The following is a 20,363-nucleotide window of genomic DNA, read 5'->3' as shown; positions in this document are numbered from 1 at the left end:
CCACTTTGTTTTTAGAGTTGCTCATTATGATTCTATGACCCTCCGATCGGCGATGAATATTTTGAAGAATAATCCCGAACGGTCGTCGTACTTCGAAGACTTGGATCTTTTTGAGTAGCTCGTATTCATGGTTGGTCGTTCATCGCTCTCGGATTATAAGACCAGCGCTTGCCTGCTCATCGAGTCAAGGGTTTAAGGTCACCGCTCGACCGTCGAGGAAGATGAGGGTTTAAGGTCGTTGCTCGACCGTTGATGTAGACCAGGGTTTAAGATCATTGCTCGACTGCTGATGTAGACCAGGGTTTAAGTTCGTCGCTCAATCGTTGAAGAATATGAGGGTTTAAGGTCGCCGCTCAACCATTGACGAAGATGAGGGTTTAAGGTCACTGCTCAACCGTTGGGGAAGACACGTCTCAAGAGTGGCATTCTTCGCTTTTATTCATATTTTGCTCTGTATTCAAGAGTCATACAAAAATACATGTATTCACTCGCGCACCTCTCAAGTTGCCTTCCCCCCTCATCCTCCAAGTAGTAAACGCCCGAACGGAGCTTTTGCAAGATCTCGAAAGGTCTCGCCCATGGTGCTTCGAGCTTGGTGACATCGCCAACCGGCTTTACTTTCTTCCATATGAGATCGCCAACCTGGAAGGACATCAGGATCACCCTCCGGTTGTAGTTTTGCTTCATCCATTGTTGGTATGTCGTTAGTCGAACAGCTACTTTCGCCCACGTTTCGTCCACCAAGTCAAGCTCCATGAGCCTCCGTTCGGCGTTTCCCTCATCGTAGTACTGCACCCGATCGGATTCTACTCCGACCTCCATAGGGTCGACTGCTTTGCCATCGTATACCAAGTGGAAGGGGGTTACCGATTACACCGGTCGCCTCCTTCGGGGTCGTGCGAAGGGCCCACAACACACTGGGGAGCTCGTTGACCCAGCTGCCTCCGACGTGGTCGGGTCGAGCGTGTAGAACTCTGATGATCTCCCGATTGGCGACTTTGGCTTGTCCGTTGCCTTGGGGGTAGGCCACAGAGATAAAGGTCTGTTGGATGCCATAGCCCTCGCACCACTCTCTGAGCCCCTGACCGGCGAATTGCCTCCCATTATCTGATACGAGCTGGCGTGGGATGTCGAACCGGCATATGATGTTCTGTCAAACATACTTAATGACCATATGTTCGGTTATTCTTGCAAGTGGCTCAGCTTCCACCCACTTCGAGAAGTAGATGACCACGACAAGAAAAAATTTCCGCTGACCGATCGCCATGGGAAATGGTCCAGCGATATCCATGCCCCATTGATGGAACGGGCAAGATACTGTGGACGCCTTCATTGCCTCGGTTGGTCAGTGCGGAAGGTTGTGATACTTTTGGCAAGACAAGCAAGTTGTCACCGTCCGAGCGGCATCTTCTTGAAGGATCGGCTAAAAATATCCGGCGAGCAGTATCTTACGAGCTAACGCACGGCCGCCCGGATGGTCTCTGTAGGAACCTTGGTGCACCTCCCACATAATGTATTCGACATCTTCCGATCCGATGCATTTAAGTAAAGGCCTCGAGAAGGCTCTCTTATAAAGCAGGTCCCCGACCAAAGTGAACCATCCGGCTCTCTTTTTCAGCAAGCGAGCTTCTTCCTAATCGGCAGGTGTAACTCCCGACTATAGAAACTCTGTCAAAACCGTTCTCCAGTCATTCGGGAAGGTAATCCCTTCCATTCAATCAATATGAGTAACTAGCGAGACATGTTCGATCGACCGTCCTATGACAATTGGTGATAACAAACTGATTAATTTTGCCAACTCATCTACTTCCTGATTCTCCGATCGGGGGATCTTTTGTATGATGACTTCCTGAAAGTTTGTCTTCAGTTTCTCGAAGGCTTCTGCATAGAGCTTGAGTCGAGAATTACTTATCTCGAATGTCCCGGATAACTACTGAGCGGCCAACTAAGAGTCCGAGTGGATGAGGACTTGAATGACTCCCACATGCGGGGCAGCCTGTAGGTCGATTATCAATGCCTCATATTCTAGTTCATTATTAGTGGCTCTGTAGTCAAGTCGAATGGAGAGTTGCATCCGGTCTTCCCATGGTGAGATGAGCAATATGTTGATTCCGCTATCTTGCCGAGTGGATGAGCCGTCAACATATATCTTCCACGTTGCCTCCGATTCATCATTCTGGACCTCTATGACGAAATCCGCCAGGGCCTGAGCCTTGATTACCGCTCGGGGTTGATATTGTATGTTGAATTTGCTCAGCTCAGTCGTCCATTTGATCAGTCTTCTTGGCACCTCGGGGTTGAGAAGAACCCGTCCCAAGGAGCGTTAGTCAGCACGATGATTGAGTGTGCGAGGATATATGGACGAAGCCTCCGAGCGGCGAGAATTAAAGCATAGGCTAATTTTTCCAGACCGGTCTAGCGAGACTCTGCATCTTTCAATATATGGCTTAAAAAGTATACAGGCTATTGCTCTTGGTCATTCTGCCTAACTAGAGTCGACCCAACCACATAGTCGTTAGATGATAAATAGATCCAGAGCGGCTTACCAACAATGGGCTTGGCTAATAAGGCAAGGAGTTAAGATAATCCTTAAGCTCTTCCAATGCCCGATCACACTCGGTGTCCCAATGGAATTTTGTAGCTTGGCAAAGCACTTTGAAGAATGACAGACTCCAGTTGGATGACTTAGATATGAATCTGAACAGTGTCATGATCCGATCGGTCAGCCGTTGAGCTTCCTTCAAGTTCCGAGGTGGCGGCATGTCTTGCAACACTTTGACTTTGCTTGGATTGACTTCAATGGTCCGTTCGGTGATGATGTAACCCAGGAAGCGACCACTCTTTGCGCCAAATAGACACTTGCTCAGGTTCAACTTTATTCCATAATCTTTCAGCGTTCGACAGGTCTCCTCGATATCTACGCATAGGTCAGCAGCTCAGAGGGATTTTATTAATATGTCGTCGATGTATACCTCCATATTACGGTCGATCTGCCGTCGAAACACCTTGTTCATCAGCCTCTGGTAAGTGGCTCTGGCATTCTTGAGTTTAAACAACATGACGTTGTAGTAGTACGTTCTGTCGGTCGTAATGAAGTTGACTTTCTCCTTGTCTTCTCGAGTGAGCAACACTTGGTGATGTTGGAGCAATCTGAGTACCCTAGGTTTTGATGTTTGGACAAAGGTTTAAGTTAGGTTTATTGTTGTATTTGATATGCATTGTGAGTATGCAGGATATAGGTACAACAAGGAAAGTCCAAGGGTGATTTTGGCAAAGGAGGAAAGTCCAAGGATGAGTCTTGGCGATGCAAGTCCAAGCATGTAGTCTTGACAACGTAAGTCCAAGTGTGACTTGGTAATGGATGATGTCCCGCAGGCACGACCTCTTGGCAAAGGAAGACCCGACAACAATGACAAGGCCGATGGAAGCTCCAGAAGGCAAGACGTGAAGGATGGGGAGGCATCCGAGGGACGCAAGGTTGATGGAGAAGGCTAGGTCTAGGTTGGTCGGGCGAGGACGAGTGTTGAGTGAATGTACTCGTGGGTTAAATCTTAGGATTAGGGTGTTACTAGAGTGTTACTGTAACATTACTGTAGCAGTCGATTGGTGTTTTTATTAGTTGATTGGTAGCCGACTGTTGGCTTGTAATGGTCGAATTTCACTTAGGACCAGTCAACTGGTGGCGAGGAAAATAGTAAATGTTTTCCTCCCAAGATCTATTTAATAGAGCTCGGGGTGCTTGGCCAAGGTTGACGAAATAGACTTAGTTAAAGCGTATTAGAGTTTCCCAAGTCATCGTGTGATCAGTGTACTTGTATTCAAGAATTTGTGGCAAGATTTGTCCACTGACAAGGAGTTATAGGAGCTAGCTGGAGGCTTTTTGGGGAGTCATCCACTGACGGATAGGGATCGTCTACCTTACGGACAGCCGTGGAGTAGGAGTTTTATCTCCGAACCACGTTAAATCTACGTGTTAGGTTTGCTTTCTCTTGTTGGTATTTATTTTTGTATTCCGCTGTGTGCATTAACCATTGTAGGAAGCGACATTTCGGGTGAGACGTTATTCACTCCCCCCTCTAGCGAACGTCAAGGTCCTAACAGGTGATACCCTTGGTATGCGTCGAGTATGCAGATCAGCTCGCAGCCCACCGTTGTGTCCACCATCTGGTCCATCCTGGGTAACAGATAGTAGTCTTTTGGGCACGCCTTGTTCAAATCATGGAAGTCGATGCAGATCCGTCTTTTATTGCTCGGCTTGGAGACTAACACGACATTGACTAGCCAGCTCGGTAATTGAACTTCCTTAATATGGTCGGCCTCCAGTAACTTCTCTATCTCCACCCGGATAATCAAATTTTGCTCTACGCTAAAGTCCCTCTTTCTTTGCTTCACCGGTCGAGTGTTGATGTCATTTTGTATGTCACTAGGTGCTTCAAATTAATAAAGATAGGGATCTCAAATAAACTAAAAAAATACGTGTAATAAAGAGTCTCAAGTAGTATTTTTTTTCAAGGATAAGTAGTAGATGTGTTCGAATTAGATTCTAAAATTCTTTTTGGGTTTTTGTCTTGAAAATGAAACTCATGCTTTTAACTAGAATTCTATCCAAATATTCATTGGCAATTCGTCCCAAGTGAATCAAGCATTAAAATTCAATTCTTATCAACATTCAAACCTGATCAATAAACTAAACATTATAAATCTTATTCAAGTAGCATAATTTCGAAAAATCCAATCTGGAAAAAACATTAAACTAGAGTTAAGACTAACTAAGTATAAGATGCAGACTTATTCAAATGGATTCAAATCACCAAACCTAACTCATTTAAATTGCTCAACAAAAGAAAGTAACAAAAGGGAACTGCAGAATTAAAACTAAGCTACAACCACTGAAATTCAATCTTACTGCTAAAACTATCCCTGAATTACATTGACAACAAGTATCCCTTAAATTCAAGATTTCATTCAACCAAATCTAAACAAATCAGCATGGATTCAATTCAAATCTACAATCTATAACAGACAACAAAAATTGAACCAATTGCATCTTCAACTCAATAAAGACAACTAACATGAATGGAAATTAAGTCTGATCTAAGCTGGAATTAGGCTTGATGTGTGTTCGTGTAGGAAAAACAAACAAAAGATGCACAAATGAATCTAAAATCTAGGTTAAGAAACAATCACAAACTCTAAATCTCATATCTGCTGCCCTCTCTCTGTCACGAAACAGAGGAACCAGTGGAAACGCCCTTCAAGCTCTCAACAGATCTGATCAATCTTCCCAGCTCAATGACAAGATGCACGAAGCTCCTGGAATCGTCCTTGAAGCTCGTGATCTGGATGTGTGAGGAAAAAATGAATGAAATCGAGAGGCACTGTAGAAATCGATTGATTGAATCGATCCAACGACAACTCACAGAGATGGCGTCAGAATGAATGCAAAAGTTCCTGGAATCGTCCTTCAAGCCACTGCAAGTGAGTCGAAACCACAGATCTGGGGAACACCCTCGAATCTGCGTTTCACGCGGATCGTAGAAGTGAAAATCGCGACCTAGGGAGCGCCCATTGATCGCTTGTTGTCCTTCGATTGGTGTTCACCAGAACGACTAGATTCATCATTGAAGATGGAAACAATATCAGAAACTTGGAGTGTGAATGGAGCTTGTGTCTCTGTAGATCGCGGAGGAGAAGTTGGCATGATGAACAGTAGCGCAAGCCACTGTTCATCGTGCCGTAGCTGCATTTTTCAACTCAAAATCATATCGGGTTCACTACTTTGGTTTGGGTCAGGCACTTTGTCCGGTTTAGGTGCATCAACAGCCGATTTGATCCACCAAGTTCAACAGTGCATTAGCGCGGGTTGAATCCATGTTCAAGCTAGCTAACTCGAATGCATCCCAATGTGATCAATGAGCCCAAATCTTCACCTAAAACCAAGATTAACAAAAATATGTGAGGCACAAATCATGAATAAGAAGTATCTAATTAATTAACTCAAAATATACCTTGAATAACAAAATCCCATTCCAAAGTCAATTACTTAAATCCAATAACCCCAAAAGTCCATCAATTCGAATCAAAATATAACACCAATTTAACCAATCATCAAGCGTCCAGTCGGACATAAAGCTCATGTGAAGATATACTCAAGGAGATACCAGGAAGCTCATGTGTCGACCATGCGAACACATCATGGTTTTGTCTCAGGCAAGGAACCAACTCTGCCTTCTTCTCCACCTCCAGGTCAGCGGCGATAAATGTTGTTACTTCCGTTTGGCTGGGGTGGATCTGAACCTCCTCCTTTCTTCGTACACCAATGTAGGAGGCTTTTCAGTGATTGCGTTCACCTCCAAGTGCGGATTCTTCCGAGCGCATCTCGCTTCGATCTTGACCATCTTGACGTAGCATCGCCGAGCGATCAACTGATCGCCTTTGACTCCGCTCATCCAGTCATCCACCGAGAACTTGATCTTTTGGCAATAGGTAGACACCACCACCCAGAACTCATCAAGGGTCAGTCAACACAAGATGACATTGTAGGCCGACGGTGCGTCCACCATGATGAAGTTAGTGGTCCTGGTTCTCCACAATGGCTCTTTCCCGAGCAAGATGGCCAATCGAGCCCATCTGAGCGGCAGTACCTCGTTGCCGGTGAAGCCGTATAGTGGGATTGTATTGGGCAGTAACTCATTTTGATCGATTTGTAATTGATCGAATGCCTTCTTGAAGATGATGTTCACCGAACTCCTTATATCAACGAAAGTTCGGTCAATATTGTAATTAGCAATTATCACCTGGATGATCAGCGCATCGTCATGAGAGATCTCCACTCCCTCCAAATTGTTGGGGTCGAAGCTGATCTTGGGCCATTCGGCTTTCTCCCTACTGCATCCCACGGCGTGGATCTCCAGTCGCCTAGCATACGACTTCCTGGCTCTGTTGGAGTTGTCACCAGTCGACCCACCAGTGATCAGGCCTATTTCTCCTCGGGTGGCATTGCTTCTATTTTCTTCTTCCCGAGCAGAGAGTCTATTTCACTCGGCCGGGACTCGGGCAGGATCAGCTCTATCCATCCCCTGGTGTTGACTGTGTCGTTTGGGCATTCTTCTTTCGTCCTCTCGTTGCACGGCCGATCGTTGTATATGTCGTCGATTGGGAGTTGGAGATTGGCGGAAGTATCCCCTCGGCGCTAGTCGGCTATCAATCAGTGTCATATCGTAGCTGATCCTGTCCGAATGCCGAATCAACGGACGCTGGGCACGTGGCGCTTCCGGCTGCTGGCGTGGATTTTCGACTGGTTGCACGAACCTCCGGCGAACCTGCACAGAAGTCGGGCCGGGAAGGGGCTCTCGGCGGCGACCCTCCGACGCTCAAGTCAGGTAAGCAGATGGTGGAAAAAGTAGCTCCAAAGGCCTTGAACGCGTACCTCCGGCGAAGTATGAGGCTCGTTATATAGGATGGTGAAAAGGTTCTTGTGCGTCCACCGAGGCACATACATGTCCGTAGCCCATACTTCGGTATGTGTCTGTCAGAACGCTTACCTGACGCCATACTGCTATAGTCCAATCACGTCTTCGATGGGACAGCAGAACACCTCGTTGTCAGACTTGGAGTATGGCATAGCCATAAGACTTGACGGCTGTCAGAAGATGTTCCTGTTCTCCTTTACCCACCGCCGGTCGGGACGTCTATCCGTCCGGCTGAACGGGGGAGTTCACGCGCCGGCCGGACGGATCTCATCTCATGCGCAGTCCGGGCGGCACTCTCCTCAAGTCCGGACTGCCATTTGAGCGATATGCTAGGGAGAATTTCGGTAGGGTGCTATGTAAGAACTGTTAGCAGTACATCACCTTCTCTTAGGCCTTCCGCTCGGCTCTTTGCTACTGTTCCATTGAGCGTCGGAACCCCAACTTTAGTCGGGGCGCCTATTGCCTCAGCTATTCACCGGTCGGTCTGCCTATCCGGTCGGCCACTTGGCCTTTTAACTCCAGCGTGGTATGGACCCCTCAGAATGGGGGTCCCCTGTTCTAACCGCCGGATCACTTACCTCCCCCTCAAGTCTAGTCGAAGGAGGCGAAGTCCGACTGACTGGACTGCCGATCTGATTGAGTAACGACCGCTACATAAGTCCTCTCGGCCAGGTTTAGGAGTGCTCATCCGTTCGACTGTATCTTGTCCGTGCCTTGTATTCTTCTGGACTCCATGACCAATGCTCTCCTCTACTGCCCATCAAGTGTGCTGCGCACAGTAAGGGGCGCTCATTAAATGCGACCAGTGTTCTGCTGACACGTGGCGATCGTGCGTTTGTCAGAGTATGGCGGTGACGTAACTTCCGACGGGACATCCGCCGTTTGAAATGAACGGCTGGATGATGACCTCGTTATCGACGACCTGGATCAGACGGTGTAAATTGATCGCGGCCGCCCTTATAAAGCTCCCGACCCCAGCTCTTCGCCGCATTTCGACCTTATCGTCTCCAGCCATCCCTCTGTTCCTTTTTTCCGGCGACCTTGCGTTTCAGCTCTCCGACGACTCTACAGCCCCCTTCAATCATCTTCTTTGCCCGTACGGATTCCTTTTCCTTGCCGCCTCTCCTTTTTTCTCTCTATTAGCTATTTCTTTCCTCATCCCGCATTCTTTCCCTGTTTTTATTTCTCCCTCCTTCCATCGCGCATCCCTCCCTAGCCTTATACCATGACCAATACCTCACAGCCGACCGGCGGTGCTCCGGGTCTTTGGTATTCGACCATGGAAAGTCGGTTCGACGAGGAGGACGCGTTGCGTCTCGCTCGGACTTACGACATTCCTTCTGACCACCAAATAGTATTAGCCACACCAGTCGATCGGCCTCATGAAACGCCGTCCGGCACAGTTCTTTTTTTCCGAGACCAATTTTTGGCCGGGCTACGTTTTCCACCCCACAAGTTCTTCTTACAAGTCTGCAATTATTTTCGCATTCCGCTCGGCCAAGTAGTCCCTAACTCTATTAGGCTGTTGAGCGGAGTGATAGTCCTTTTTAAACTGAACAACATCCCCCTTGACCCTAAGATTTTTCACTACTTTTTTTATCCCAAGCAAGCCGAGTGGGGTACCTTTATTTTCCAGTCTAGGATAGGTTTCGTCCTTTTTGATAATATGCCGAGCTCCAACAAACATTGGAAGGAGCACTTTTTCTATGTGCGTTTTCCCGAGCTGCCAACTTTTCGTACCAAGTGGCAGACGGCAATGCCGGCGCAACCGGAGCTCGGCAAATTTAGAGGCGATGCGGCCTACCTTCATGCGGCCGAGCGGTTGGTGGGTCAGCGCTATCACATTGACAAGCTGCTCCTTCCAGGAGTAATGTATATATTTGGCCTATCTTCTACCCCGGCCGATCTGCCCTGCAGCATGAGTAAGCGATTCTCATCCCTCCTTTTTCTTTTGTTCTAATTGATTTAATCTTTGTTTCTGCAGCTGAAGTTATGTGGTGCGCTAAGGCGACCGAGAAGCTCAAATTGAAAGCCGCTCAGATTGAGGCGGTGAAGAACAAGGAGGTCGCCGAGCGGGGCCTTGATCCAGCCGATCCGACCGGTAAATTAGGTGAGGGGACTCAGGATGCCCCTGAAGCCTTAGCAGCCGCTACCTCCCACGACGAGGCAGTGGGCGGCACAGAACCTTCTACCCAAGCCGAGGTGGAAGACCGTTCGGCCGATGATGTTCCCCTGCTCACTCGGAAGCGCAAACGACCAGAGCCGGCATCTGCATCAACTGCCTTGGATGAGCCACAGCCCGAGCGGAGCGCGGATGCTCCGATGATATCGGGGACCATTTCTCTAGAGAGTACCCCGACCCCACATGACTCTCCGAGGGCAAGCTATGAGGTGCCGCCGTCCAGCCCTTCAAGAACTCTGCGTCGTATCAGGCGTTTGGGCGAGCTTCCCTCCTCGTCCACCGGTGGGCCATCCGGTAAGGCCGATGCTTCTCAGAGCGAGCTGAGCGGCCAGAATTTAATTAAAACTGTCCTGCGCCTCCCCTCAGAGGAATACATGGCTGCTGCTGATCGGCCAGTGGTCCCCGAGCAGCAGATCACCTTGATGGGCCCTCTTGCAAAAGCTTGGGAGGACGCTCGGCGCCGAATAAAAGCGATGACTCCCGAGCAGCTCAGCGACAACAACCTTCAACAGGCCACCGGGGTATGCTCCTTTTCTTTGTTCGTGTATTTGAATTAAGTTTTTAACCTGTTCACTTTTGCTCGTAGAACTGGGTGGAGCATATTGCTGTTAGCAATCGGTTGGCTGAGCTGGAGGATGAATTGAAAAAACTTAAAGCCGCAGGGGACAACCGACAGTCGACGGTCGCTCTAGAGAAGGCCAAAAAATTACTGGAAGCCGAACGAAAACGAGATTCCGATCTGGCGAGCGAGGTCGCTCGGCTTGAAGCGGTGGTCAAACAACGAGATAAGGAGATCAAGATGGCGACCACCCGGAAGCGCCAGGCCATCGATGACATGGACTGAATGAAGGTGGAGATCAGAGGGCTAGAGCAACGCATCAAGGATCTGGATGCCCTTCTGGCCACCGAGAAGGAGGGCCGCTCGGCCGATTTACTCAAATTTGAATGGGATTTAAAGGATCTCCAGGCCGCCAACGATGCTTCCCAAGCCGCGCTTAAAGAGTATCAGGATGGGGAGTCGGCTCGTTCTGACGAAGTGAGGCAGGCGTTTGTCCGCTCGGACGACTTCGGGGAGAAGTTCACCGACAAGATTTCCCTCACCTTCGAAGAAGCGATTAAGGCGGCGGTAGATTATTTGAAGACTAAAGGCCACCTTCCCGCCGAGCTGACCATCCCCCTAGAGGATCTGGCTAATGTGATGGGCGCCATTCCTGATGCCCTTTTTGATTTTGACGCATGAGGAGTGTATTTTATCCACTTTTTTGTATCTTCGCCGTTCGGCAAGACTGATTTTCGCTGTAACTTCTTTTGTTTGCCTAGTATTTGGCGTAAATAGACCATCTTTCTGTTCTCGTCACCTTTGTTTTGGGAAGAAAATTTTCTTTCGTCATGTGTGAAGTGTTCTTCAAAACTCCTCCGCTCGGCTTCACGCTCTAACATGGACCCAAGCCGCCTGCCTTCAATAACGTCTTTCGCCACGCAATTAAGCAGCCGCTCGGCGCACGAACGTCACTCGTTCACTTGCTCGCAATTTTAATTTTGATTAACCATCTCTTGCTTCGTGCCTTACCTCAAAGGGGTTTTCGCTAGATTTTCGCAATGCGAGCCGCTCGGACGTTTATAGACGCCGGCTCGTCTCTCGATATTTAACGTCGGAGCTCGACGGTCTTCCGCTCGGACGTTTATAGACGCTGGCTCGTCTCTCGATATTTAACGTCGGAGCTCGACGGTCTTCCGCTCGGACATTTATAGACGCCAGCTCGTCTCTCGATATTTAACGCCGAGCTCGACCGCCTTCCGCCGGACGCTTATAGACGCCGCCTCTCGATATTTAACGCCTGAGCTCGACGGTCTTCCGCCGGACATTTATAGACGCCTGCTCCTCGATATTTAACGCCGGAGCTCGATGGTCTTCCGCCCGGACGTTTATAGACGCCGCTCGTCTCGATATTTAACGCCGGAGCTCGACGGTCTTCCGCTTCGGACGCTTATAGACGCCGGCTCGTCTCGATATTTAACGTCGGAGCTCGACGGTCTTCCGCCGGACGTTTATAGACGCCGCTCGCCTCGATATTTAATATCGAGCTCGACGGTCTTCCGCCGCCGCTTATAGACGCCACTCGTCTCGATATTTAACGCCGGAGCTCGACGGTCTTCCGCCGGACGTTTATAGACGCCAGCTCGCCTCTCGATATTTAATGCCTGAGCTCGACGGTCTTCCGCCGGACGCTTATAGACGCCGGCCCGTCTCGATATTTAACGCCTGAGCTCGACGGTCTTCCGCCGACCGCTTATAGACGCCAGCTCGTCTCGATATTTAACGTCGGAGCTCGGCGGTCTTCCACTCAAACATTTATAGACGCCGGCTCGTCTCTCATATTTAGCCCTGAGCTCGACGGTCTTCCGCCGGACGCTTTAGACGCCGGCTCGTCTCTCGATATTTAACGTCGGAGCTCGGCGGTCTTCCGCTTGGACGGTTTATAGACGCCGGCTCGCTCTCGATATTTAATATCGGAGCTCGACGGTCTTCCGCTCGGCGTTTATAGACGCCGGCTCGTCTCGATATTTAACGCCGGAGCTCGACGGTCTTCCGCTCGGACGTTTATAGACGCCGTCGCAATAACGATCGGCCAGCACCGCCTTCGGCTAACTTCGACACTGCCGATCGGCGAAACCCTTGGCCATCCTTTGAATTAATTTTGCTTCCTGCATTACAAGGACACGGGCGACTAGCATATACACAAAAATGAGTTACATTCGTGCACCTTTCATCCAGCTCGATAAGACTGGAGATGATTTGCACTCCACGGTCGATCTAGCTGCCGCCCGTCTTCATCCTCCAAGTAGTAAGCGCCCGAGCGGAGTTTTTCAATAACCTTGAAGGGACCCGCCCAAGGAGCCTCTAGCTTGTCGACGTCGCCGACCGGCTTGACTTTCTTCCAGACAAGATCGTCAACCTGGAATGATCTGGGGATTACGCGGCGGTTGTAATTTTGCTTCATCCGCTGCCGGTACGCCATCAACCGAACGGACACCTTGGCTCGCTCCTCGTCGACCAAATCCAGCTCCATGTTCCTCCGTTAGGCGTTGCCATCATCATAGCTCTGGATCCGGACGGACTCAACGCCGACATCAACCGGAATGACCGCCTCGCCGCCATACACCAAATGGAACGGTGTGACGCCCGTCCCTTCCTTCGGCGTCGTTCGGATGGCCCATAAGACGCCCGGCACTTCATCCGGCCAACTTCCTCCCAAATGGTCGAGCCGAGTGTGCAAAATACGAAGAATTTCCCGATTAGCTACTTCAGCTTGACCATTGCTTTGGGGGTATGCTACGGACGTGAAGTGTTGCTCGATGCCATAGCTTTTGCACCAATCTTCGAGCAACTTTCCCGTGAATTGCCGCCCATTATCGGAGATAAGTCGACGGGGGATGCCGAACCGACAGATGATGTGTTGCCAGATGAATTTTTTGACCATCTGTTCGGTGATCTTTGCTAGCGGCTCAGCCTCCACCCACTTTGAAAAATAGTCGACTGCCACTAGCAAAAATTTCCTCTGCCCGGTCGCCATCGGAAATGGACCAATAATATCCATTCCCCATTGATCGAACGGACATGAAACGGTTGATGCCTTCATTTCCTCTGCCTGTCGGTGGGAGAAGTTGTGATACTTCTGGCCCGAAAGGCACGTAGATACTGTCCGAGCGGCGTCTGCTTGTAAGGTTGGCCAAAAGTACCCGGCCAAGAGGACCTTCTTGGCCAACGATCGTCCGCCCGGATGCCCCCCGCACGATCCTTGATGTACTTCTTGGAGTATGTAAGCTGAGTCCTCCGAGCTCACGCATTTCAACAGCGGGCGTGAGAAAGCCTTTTTGTAAAGCTGATCGCCGATGAGTGTGAACCGACCGGCTCTCCTCCTTAGCAGCTGGGCTTCATACTCATTGGATGGTGTGGCGCCCGAGCGGAGGAACTCCATGATGGGTGTCCGCCAGTCGCTTGGAAATGTGAGGCCTTCCATCCGGTCGACGTGCGCCACCAACAGTACTTTTTCAATTGGCTGCTGAATGGCGACCGACGTTATTGAGCTCGCGAGTTTGGCTAACTCATCGGCTGCTTGATTTTCTGCTCTAGGTATCTTCTGGACAATAACTTCTCTAAAATCGACTTTGAGCTTCTCGAAGGCTTCAGCGTAGAGCTTGAGCCGAGCACTATTGATTTCGAAGGTACCAGAAAGCTGCTGAGCGGCCAACTGCGAATCCGAGTGAAACGTTACCCGACCGGCTCCCACATGCCGAGCTGCCTGCAAGCCGGCTATGAGAGCCTCATACTCCGGACGGATAAGTGCATCTTCTCTTCTTGAGGGGAGAGTAACAATATTCCAATCCCGCTTCCGAGCCGAGTGGATGACCCATCCACATATATTCTCCACATAGCTTCCGGCTCCGGCCTTTGCACCTCAGTCACAAAATCGGCCAAGGATTGCTCTTTGATCGCTCGAGCGGGGCTGGTATTGGATATCAAATCCACTTAACTCCGTCGTCCATTTGATGAGCCGTCCGGATGCCTCTGGATTTAGTAGAACACGTCCGAGCGGGCTATTGGTTTTGACAATGATCGTATGCGCCAGGAAGTATGGACGAAGGCGCCGAGCGGCGAGGACCAGAGCGAAAGCCAGCTTCTCGAGCCCAGTGTAGCGAGATTCAGCATCTTTTAAAATGTGACTAAGGAAATACACAGGCTCTTCTCCGCTCGACCTCACTAAAGCCGAGCCGATTGCATGCTCGGTTGAAGACAAGTACATATAAAGTGGCTCACCCGCAGTCGGCTTGGCTAATACCGGGAGAGAGTCCATATATGCCTTCAAGTCTTCAAACGCCCGATCGCATTCTTCATCCCAGTGAAACTTAGTGGCCTTGCGCAAGATTTTGAAGAAAGGGAGGCACCGGTCGGCCGTTTTGGAGATGAATCTGGACAAAGCAGTTATCCGACCGGTCAAACGCTGCACTTCCCTTGTATTTCTTGGAGACGGCATGTCTTGTAGAGCTTTCACCTTGCTGGGATTTGCTTCAATTCCCCGCTCGGTCACTATATACCCCAGAAAGCGCCCTCGTTTTGCTCTGAACAGGCACTTCTGGGGATTTAGCTTGACTCCATATTTGCGCAGCGTTCGGAAGGTTTCCTCCATGTCTTTGAAGAGATCGGTCGCTCGGATGGATTTGATGAGAATGTCGTCCACATACACTTCCAGATTTCGCCCAATCTGCTCTCTGAATACTTTATTCATCAAACGCTGATATGTGGCTCCCGCATTCTTCAACCCGAACGGCATCACATTATAGCAGTAGGTGCCGTCGGCTGTGACGAAGCTGACTTTTTCTTGATCTTCACGGGCGAGCGGCACTTGATCGTCGAGCATACATATTAATTCACAGCCGGCCGTAGAGTCCACCAGCTGATCTATCCGGGGCAGGGGATAAAAGTCTTTCGGGCAAGCTTTGTTGAGATCCCTGAAATCTATGCATACTCTCCATTTGTTGCCCGGCTTGGAGACCAATACTACGTTCGCCAGCCAGCTCGGGAACTGCACCTCGCGTATATGGCCGGCTTCCAGAAGCTTCTCCACCTCCGCCCGGATGATGGCATTCTGCTCGGCGCTGAAATCTCTTTTTCTCTGCTTTACCGGCCGAGCGTCCGGTCGGACATGTAACTCGTGCTGCGCTATGCTCGGCGAAATTCCGGGCAGCTCATGTGTCAACCAGACGAAGACATCATGATTTCTTCGGAGGCATTGGATCAGCTCTTCTTTCTGCTTCTCCTCCAGATCGGACGCGATGAAGGTCGTGGCCTCTGATCGGGTCGGGTGTATCTGCACTTCCTCTTTTTCTTCATAAACTAAAGAGGGAGGTCTTTCAGTTATGGCGTTTACCTCGATCCGGGGCGATTTCCGAGCGGAACTTGCTTCTACTCGGACCATTTCAATGTAGCATCGCCGAGCTGCCAGTTGGTCTCCCCGTACCTCTCTCACTTTGTCTTCGACGGGGAATTTGATCTTCTGGTGGAAGGTGGAGACGGCCGCCCGGAACTCGCTGAGCGCCGGTCGTCCTAAAATGACGTTGTAGGAAGAAGGAGAGTCGACCACCACGAAGTTCGCTGTCCTCGTCCTCCTGAGCGGCTCCTCTCCCAGCGAGATAGCCAGTCGGATTTGCCTGACCGGCAGAACTTCATTGCCCGTAAACCCGTAGAGCGGGGTCGTCATGGGCATCAGCTCAACTCGGTCAATTTGTAGTTGATCGAACGCCTTCTTAAATATGATGTTGACCGAGCTTCCTGTGTCAATAAATACGCGGTGAATAGTGTAGTTGGCTATTACCGCTTTGATGAGCAGAGCGTCGTCGTGGGGCACTTCAACTCCTTCCAAGTCCCCGGGCCCGAAATTGATTTCGGGTCCTTCCGCTCGTTCTCGGCTACAGCCGACTGCATGGATCTGGAGCTGCCGGACGCTCGCCTTTCTGGCTCGGTTGGAGTCTCCTCCGGTTTGACCACCAGCTATGATGTTGATCTCGCCTCGGGAAGTATTGCTTCTATTTTCCTCTTCCCGAGTGGACGGTCGGGACCATTCTCTGGATGCTCGGCGATTCTCTTACCTTGGAGAACGATGCCGATCGGGAGTCTGTGGCTGTCGCCTATCAGCTCGCGTCCGATCGGCTTCATTAGTTCTCTGTCGCCTGTCGAGTGAGGGAGACCGTCGTCCGGCATTCCGGGGCACGGGATGAGTCTCAAAGGGAAGACTTCGGCAATCCCTTGTGTTGTGTGTATCCGTCCGGTGGAAGGAGCAGAACATCGGGGTCCATTTCTTCCTTGGCTTGGGCCGGGCGGTAGCTACCTCTTGTACATGGGACCTGGCGTGGGGGGATCGGATTGCTTCAGCCCTTGGTCCTCTGGGCGGCTGATGAGCGGCGTGCGGTTTCCGCTCGGCAGGAGGAGCCCGCTCGGTTGGAGTTTCTTTTTTCCTAGCCGCTTGCGCTTCTTCCACGTTGATGTATTCGTTCGCCCGGTGTAGCATGTGATCATAGTCTCGGGGCGGCTTTCGGATGAGCGATCGGAAGAAATCCCCATCCACTAGGCCTTGTGTGAAGGCATTCATCATAGTTTCCGAGGTGGCCGTTGGAATGTCCATCGCCACTTTGTTGAACCGCTGGATGTAAGCTCGAAGCGATTCACGGGCTTCTTGCTTGATGGCGAACAGGCTCACGCTCGTTTTCTGGTAGCGTCGACTGCTCGCAAAATGGTGGAGGAAGGCCATTCGGAAGTCCTTGAAGCTGGTGATGGATCCGTCCGGCAACCTCCGAAACCACCGTTGAGTCGATCCCGAGAGGGTGGTGAGGAAAACCCGACACTTCACCCCATCTGTGTATTGATGCAGGGTTGCCGTGTTATCAAACTTACCCAGATGATCATCTGGGTCAGTTGTCCCATTATACTCGCCGATCGTCGGAGGCACGTAGTGCTTCGGCAGAGGATCTCGTAGAATAGCCTCTGAAAATTGGCGATTAATTCTCTCGGGCGATGCGTCCGCTCGGGGGGCTTTCCCCTTTTCGGTCATCTCGTCTAGGCATTTCGTCCGAAGAAGATCCCCGATCTCTATGAGTTGCTGCGGCTTCAGGAGTGCGAAATAGGGCCCGATGAAATGCAACGGTGGCCGGCGGTGCTTTCGCTCGACGGCCAGAAGCTGACGTTGCTTGCTGCTCCGGCCGCTCGGCTGTAGCTTTCTGTTTTTGCTCCACATGCTTGGCGGCCCTTATCTCGATCAGAGCATCGAGTTCCTCGTTCAAAAGCGTCACCATGTGTTGTCGTCCAGCCTCGTCCATTGTTTCCGCTCGGATACAGGAACGTTCCCACAGACGGCGCCAATTTGATCATGTCCGAATGCCGAATCAACGGACGCTGGGCACGTGGCGCTTCCGGCTGCTGGCGTGGATTTTCGACTGGTCGCACGAACCTCCGACGAACTTGCACAGAAGTCGGACCAGGAAGGGGCTCCCGGCGGCGACCCTCCGACGCTCAAGTCAGGTAAGCAGATGGTGGAAAAAGTAGCTCCAAAGGCCTTGAACGCGTACCTCCGGCGAAGTATGATGCTCGTTATATAGGATGGTGAAAAGGTTCCTGTGCGTCCACCGAGGCACATACATGTCCGTAGCCCATACTTCGGTATGTGTCTGTCAGAACGCTTACCTGACGCCATACTACTACAGTCCAATCACGTCTTCGATGGGACAGCAGAACACCTCGTTGTCAGACTTGGAGTATGGCCTAGCCATAGGACTTGACGGCTGTCAGAAGATGTTCCTGTTCTCCTTTACCCACCGCCGGTCGGGACGTCTGTCCGTCCGGCTGAACGGGGAGTTCACGCGCCTACCGGACGGTACTCATCTCATGTGCAGTCCGGGCGGCACTCTCCTCACGTCCGGACTGCCGTTTGCAGCGATATGCTGGGGAGAATTTCGGTAGGGTGCTATGTAAGAACTGTTAGCAGTACATCACCTTCTCTTAGGCCTTCCGCTCGGCTCTTTGCTACTGTTCCATTGAGCGTCGGAACCCCAACTTTAGTCGGGGTGCCTATTGCCTCAGCTATTCACCGGTCGGTCTGCCTATCCGGTCGGCCACTTGGCCTTTTGACTCCAGCGTGGCATGGACCCCTCAGAATGGGGGTCCCCTGTTCTAACCGCCGGATCAGTAGCAATTGTGCATGTTGTGCGTCGCCGATTGGTGAAAGGAGCAGAACATTGGCGTCCATATATTGTCTTTTGTCGTCTTTTGCCGACTGGAGGCCACATGTTGCACGACATGTGTCCTAGTTGTTGGATCGCGGTGGCCAACTAGAAGGGGGTTGAATAGCCTGCAAATAATAAAAAGAAACCCTTCTCGAACTTCTTAAACTAACACTTGTATAATAATTAAATAAATAGAAAGTAAAAGTAGAGACACAAGGATATTTACTTGGTTACAATCGGGGAGGTTGTTAATCCAAGGAAGTTGTCGCACTAATATCTCCTTCAGGCGGAGAAGCCTCTTACAGCAGTGAAAGCGCAAAACATAAAAGCTCAACTCTAAATGAAAGAGTACAAGTATTGGAAATAAATTGCTTGTGTTGATTGAAAGCTTTTGGACCAAGGCTGTATTTATAGCCTTGGTCGGGGCGCCTAGAAGGTTCCGGGCGCCCTGGGAGGGATAAAACTTTATCCTCAACGCACGGATCATGGTTTGACTATGATCTAGATAAAGTCCAACTCCGGGCACCCGGAATGGTTACGGGCACCCGGACCACTAAGTCAACCAAGTTGACTTTCTGGTTTGGGCCCTTTGCTCCGGTGTTGCTCATCTCGGTCTAGGTCTTCCGCTCCGGCTCCGTTTGCTTGGGTGATTTTAGCCAACCGAAATAAGGCTCACCCGAACCCAATTTCGGCCTTCTCGAGTAGGCTTCCGCTCCGGTTTCTCGTCACTCGGAATCATCGCCTGCTCCCTTCTCGTCCGCCAGCGTACTCATCCGCAGTCTTCGTCCCTCGGCCGCACCCCATGCCGACCTTCTCACTAGCTGCGTCTCTTGCTCCTCGAGCAGTCTTCCGCTCCGGCTTCTCATCCCTCGGAACCACCGCACGCTTCCTTCTCGTTCGTCTATGTACTCTTCCACAACGCCTCGTCCCTCGGACGCACCGAGCCCGTCGGCTCGCTCTGTGCCGTTCTTCTCGCTAGTTGCGTCTTCCGCTCGAGTACCTGTGCTCCTAAGCTCCTTCACACTTAGACACAAGGTTAAAAATCAACATGACCTAACTTAACTTATTGATCACACCAAAACAACCTTAGGGTTCCAACAATTTCTCCCTTTTTGATGTGAGCAGCCTAAGTTAAGATAGGGTAAATAGACATAAAAAGTAAACTAATTAATTTTGAAATAAAGTGCAAAAAGATAGAAAATTTAAATTTTGGTCTACCTCCCCGTAGACTTATACTTTTCCTTCTCCCCCTTTAATCACATAAAAAAATGGGGTTCAAAGAAAAACTCTACGGAAAAAAATTAAAACTTTGAAAAGTTTTGCAATAATTTTCAACGAAAAAAATGTTCTAAGTTAAAAGATTTCTAAGTAAAAGTAAGAAAATTTTCAAAGTAAAACTTCAAGTAAGAGAATTTTCAAAAACAAATTCTGACTTAGGAAATTTTATAAAATATTTTTTGAAAAAAAAATTTAAGTACAAATTTAAGAAGAAATTTTTAATTTCAGAAGAACTTTTAACTTACTTTTCTAAGTAAAAATTTTTCACAAAAAAAAATTCTAAGAAAAAAATGTTTAAAAGACTTTTCAAAGCATTATTAAATTTCAATCTTAATGCTTTATCAGAAAGTTAATTAAATATTTTATTTCAATATTTTGGCTTCCAGGTTGTGGCGAGGCACTAGGCCTTCTTGGTTATTGGAGCAACAACCACTTTCTTAGACAAAGCCTCATAAAGAAGCTCACTGTTTAATTTTCTCGCTGAAAGCGCTAAATCCGATTAAAATTTAGATTAAGCAAGACTTACGAACCTAATATAGGTTCCAACCAACTAGATTAACTAAGAATTTCTTAGTGACATGTTTCTTTGAAATATCTCTAATTTGTCCCTTATGATATCTAAAATACCAATTTAAATTGTTAAATTTTCTAATATT

Source organism: Zingiber officinale, chromosome 8A, assembly GCF_018446385.1.
Source record: "Zingiber officinale cultivar Zhangliang chromosome 8A, Zo_v1.1, whole genome shotgun sequence".
NCBI lineage: Eukaryota > Viridiplantae > Streptophyta > Magnoliopsida > Zingiberales > Zingiberaceae > Zingiber > Zingiber officinale.
The sequence above is the reverse complement of the archived record's forward strand: the minus strand, read 5'-3'. Positions refer to the sequence as shown.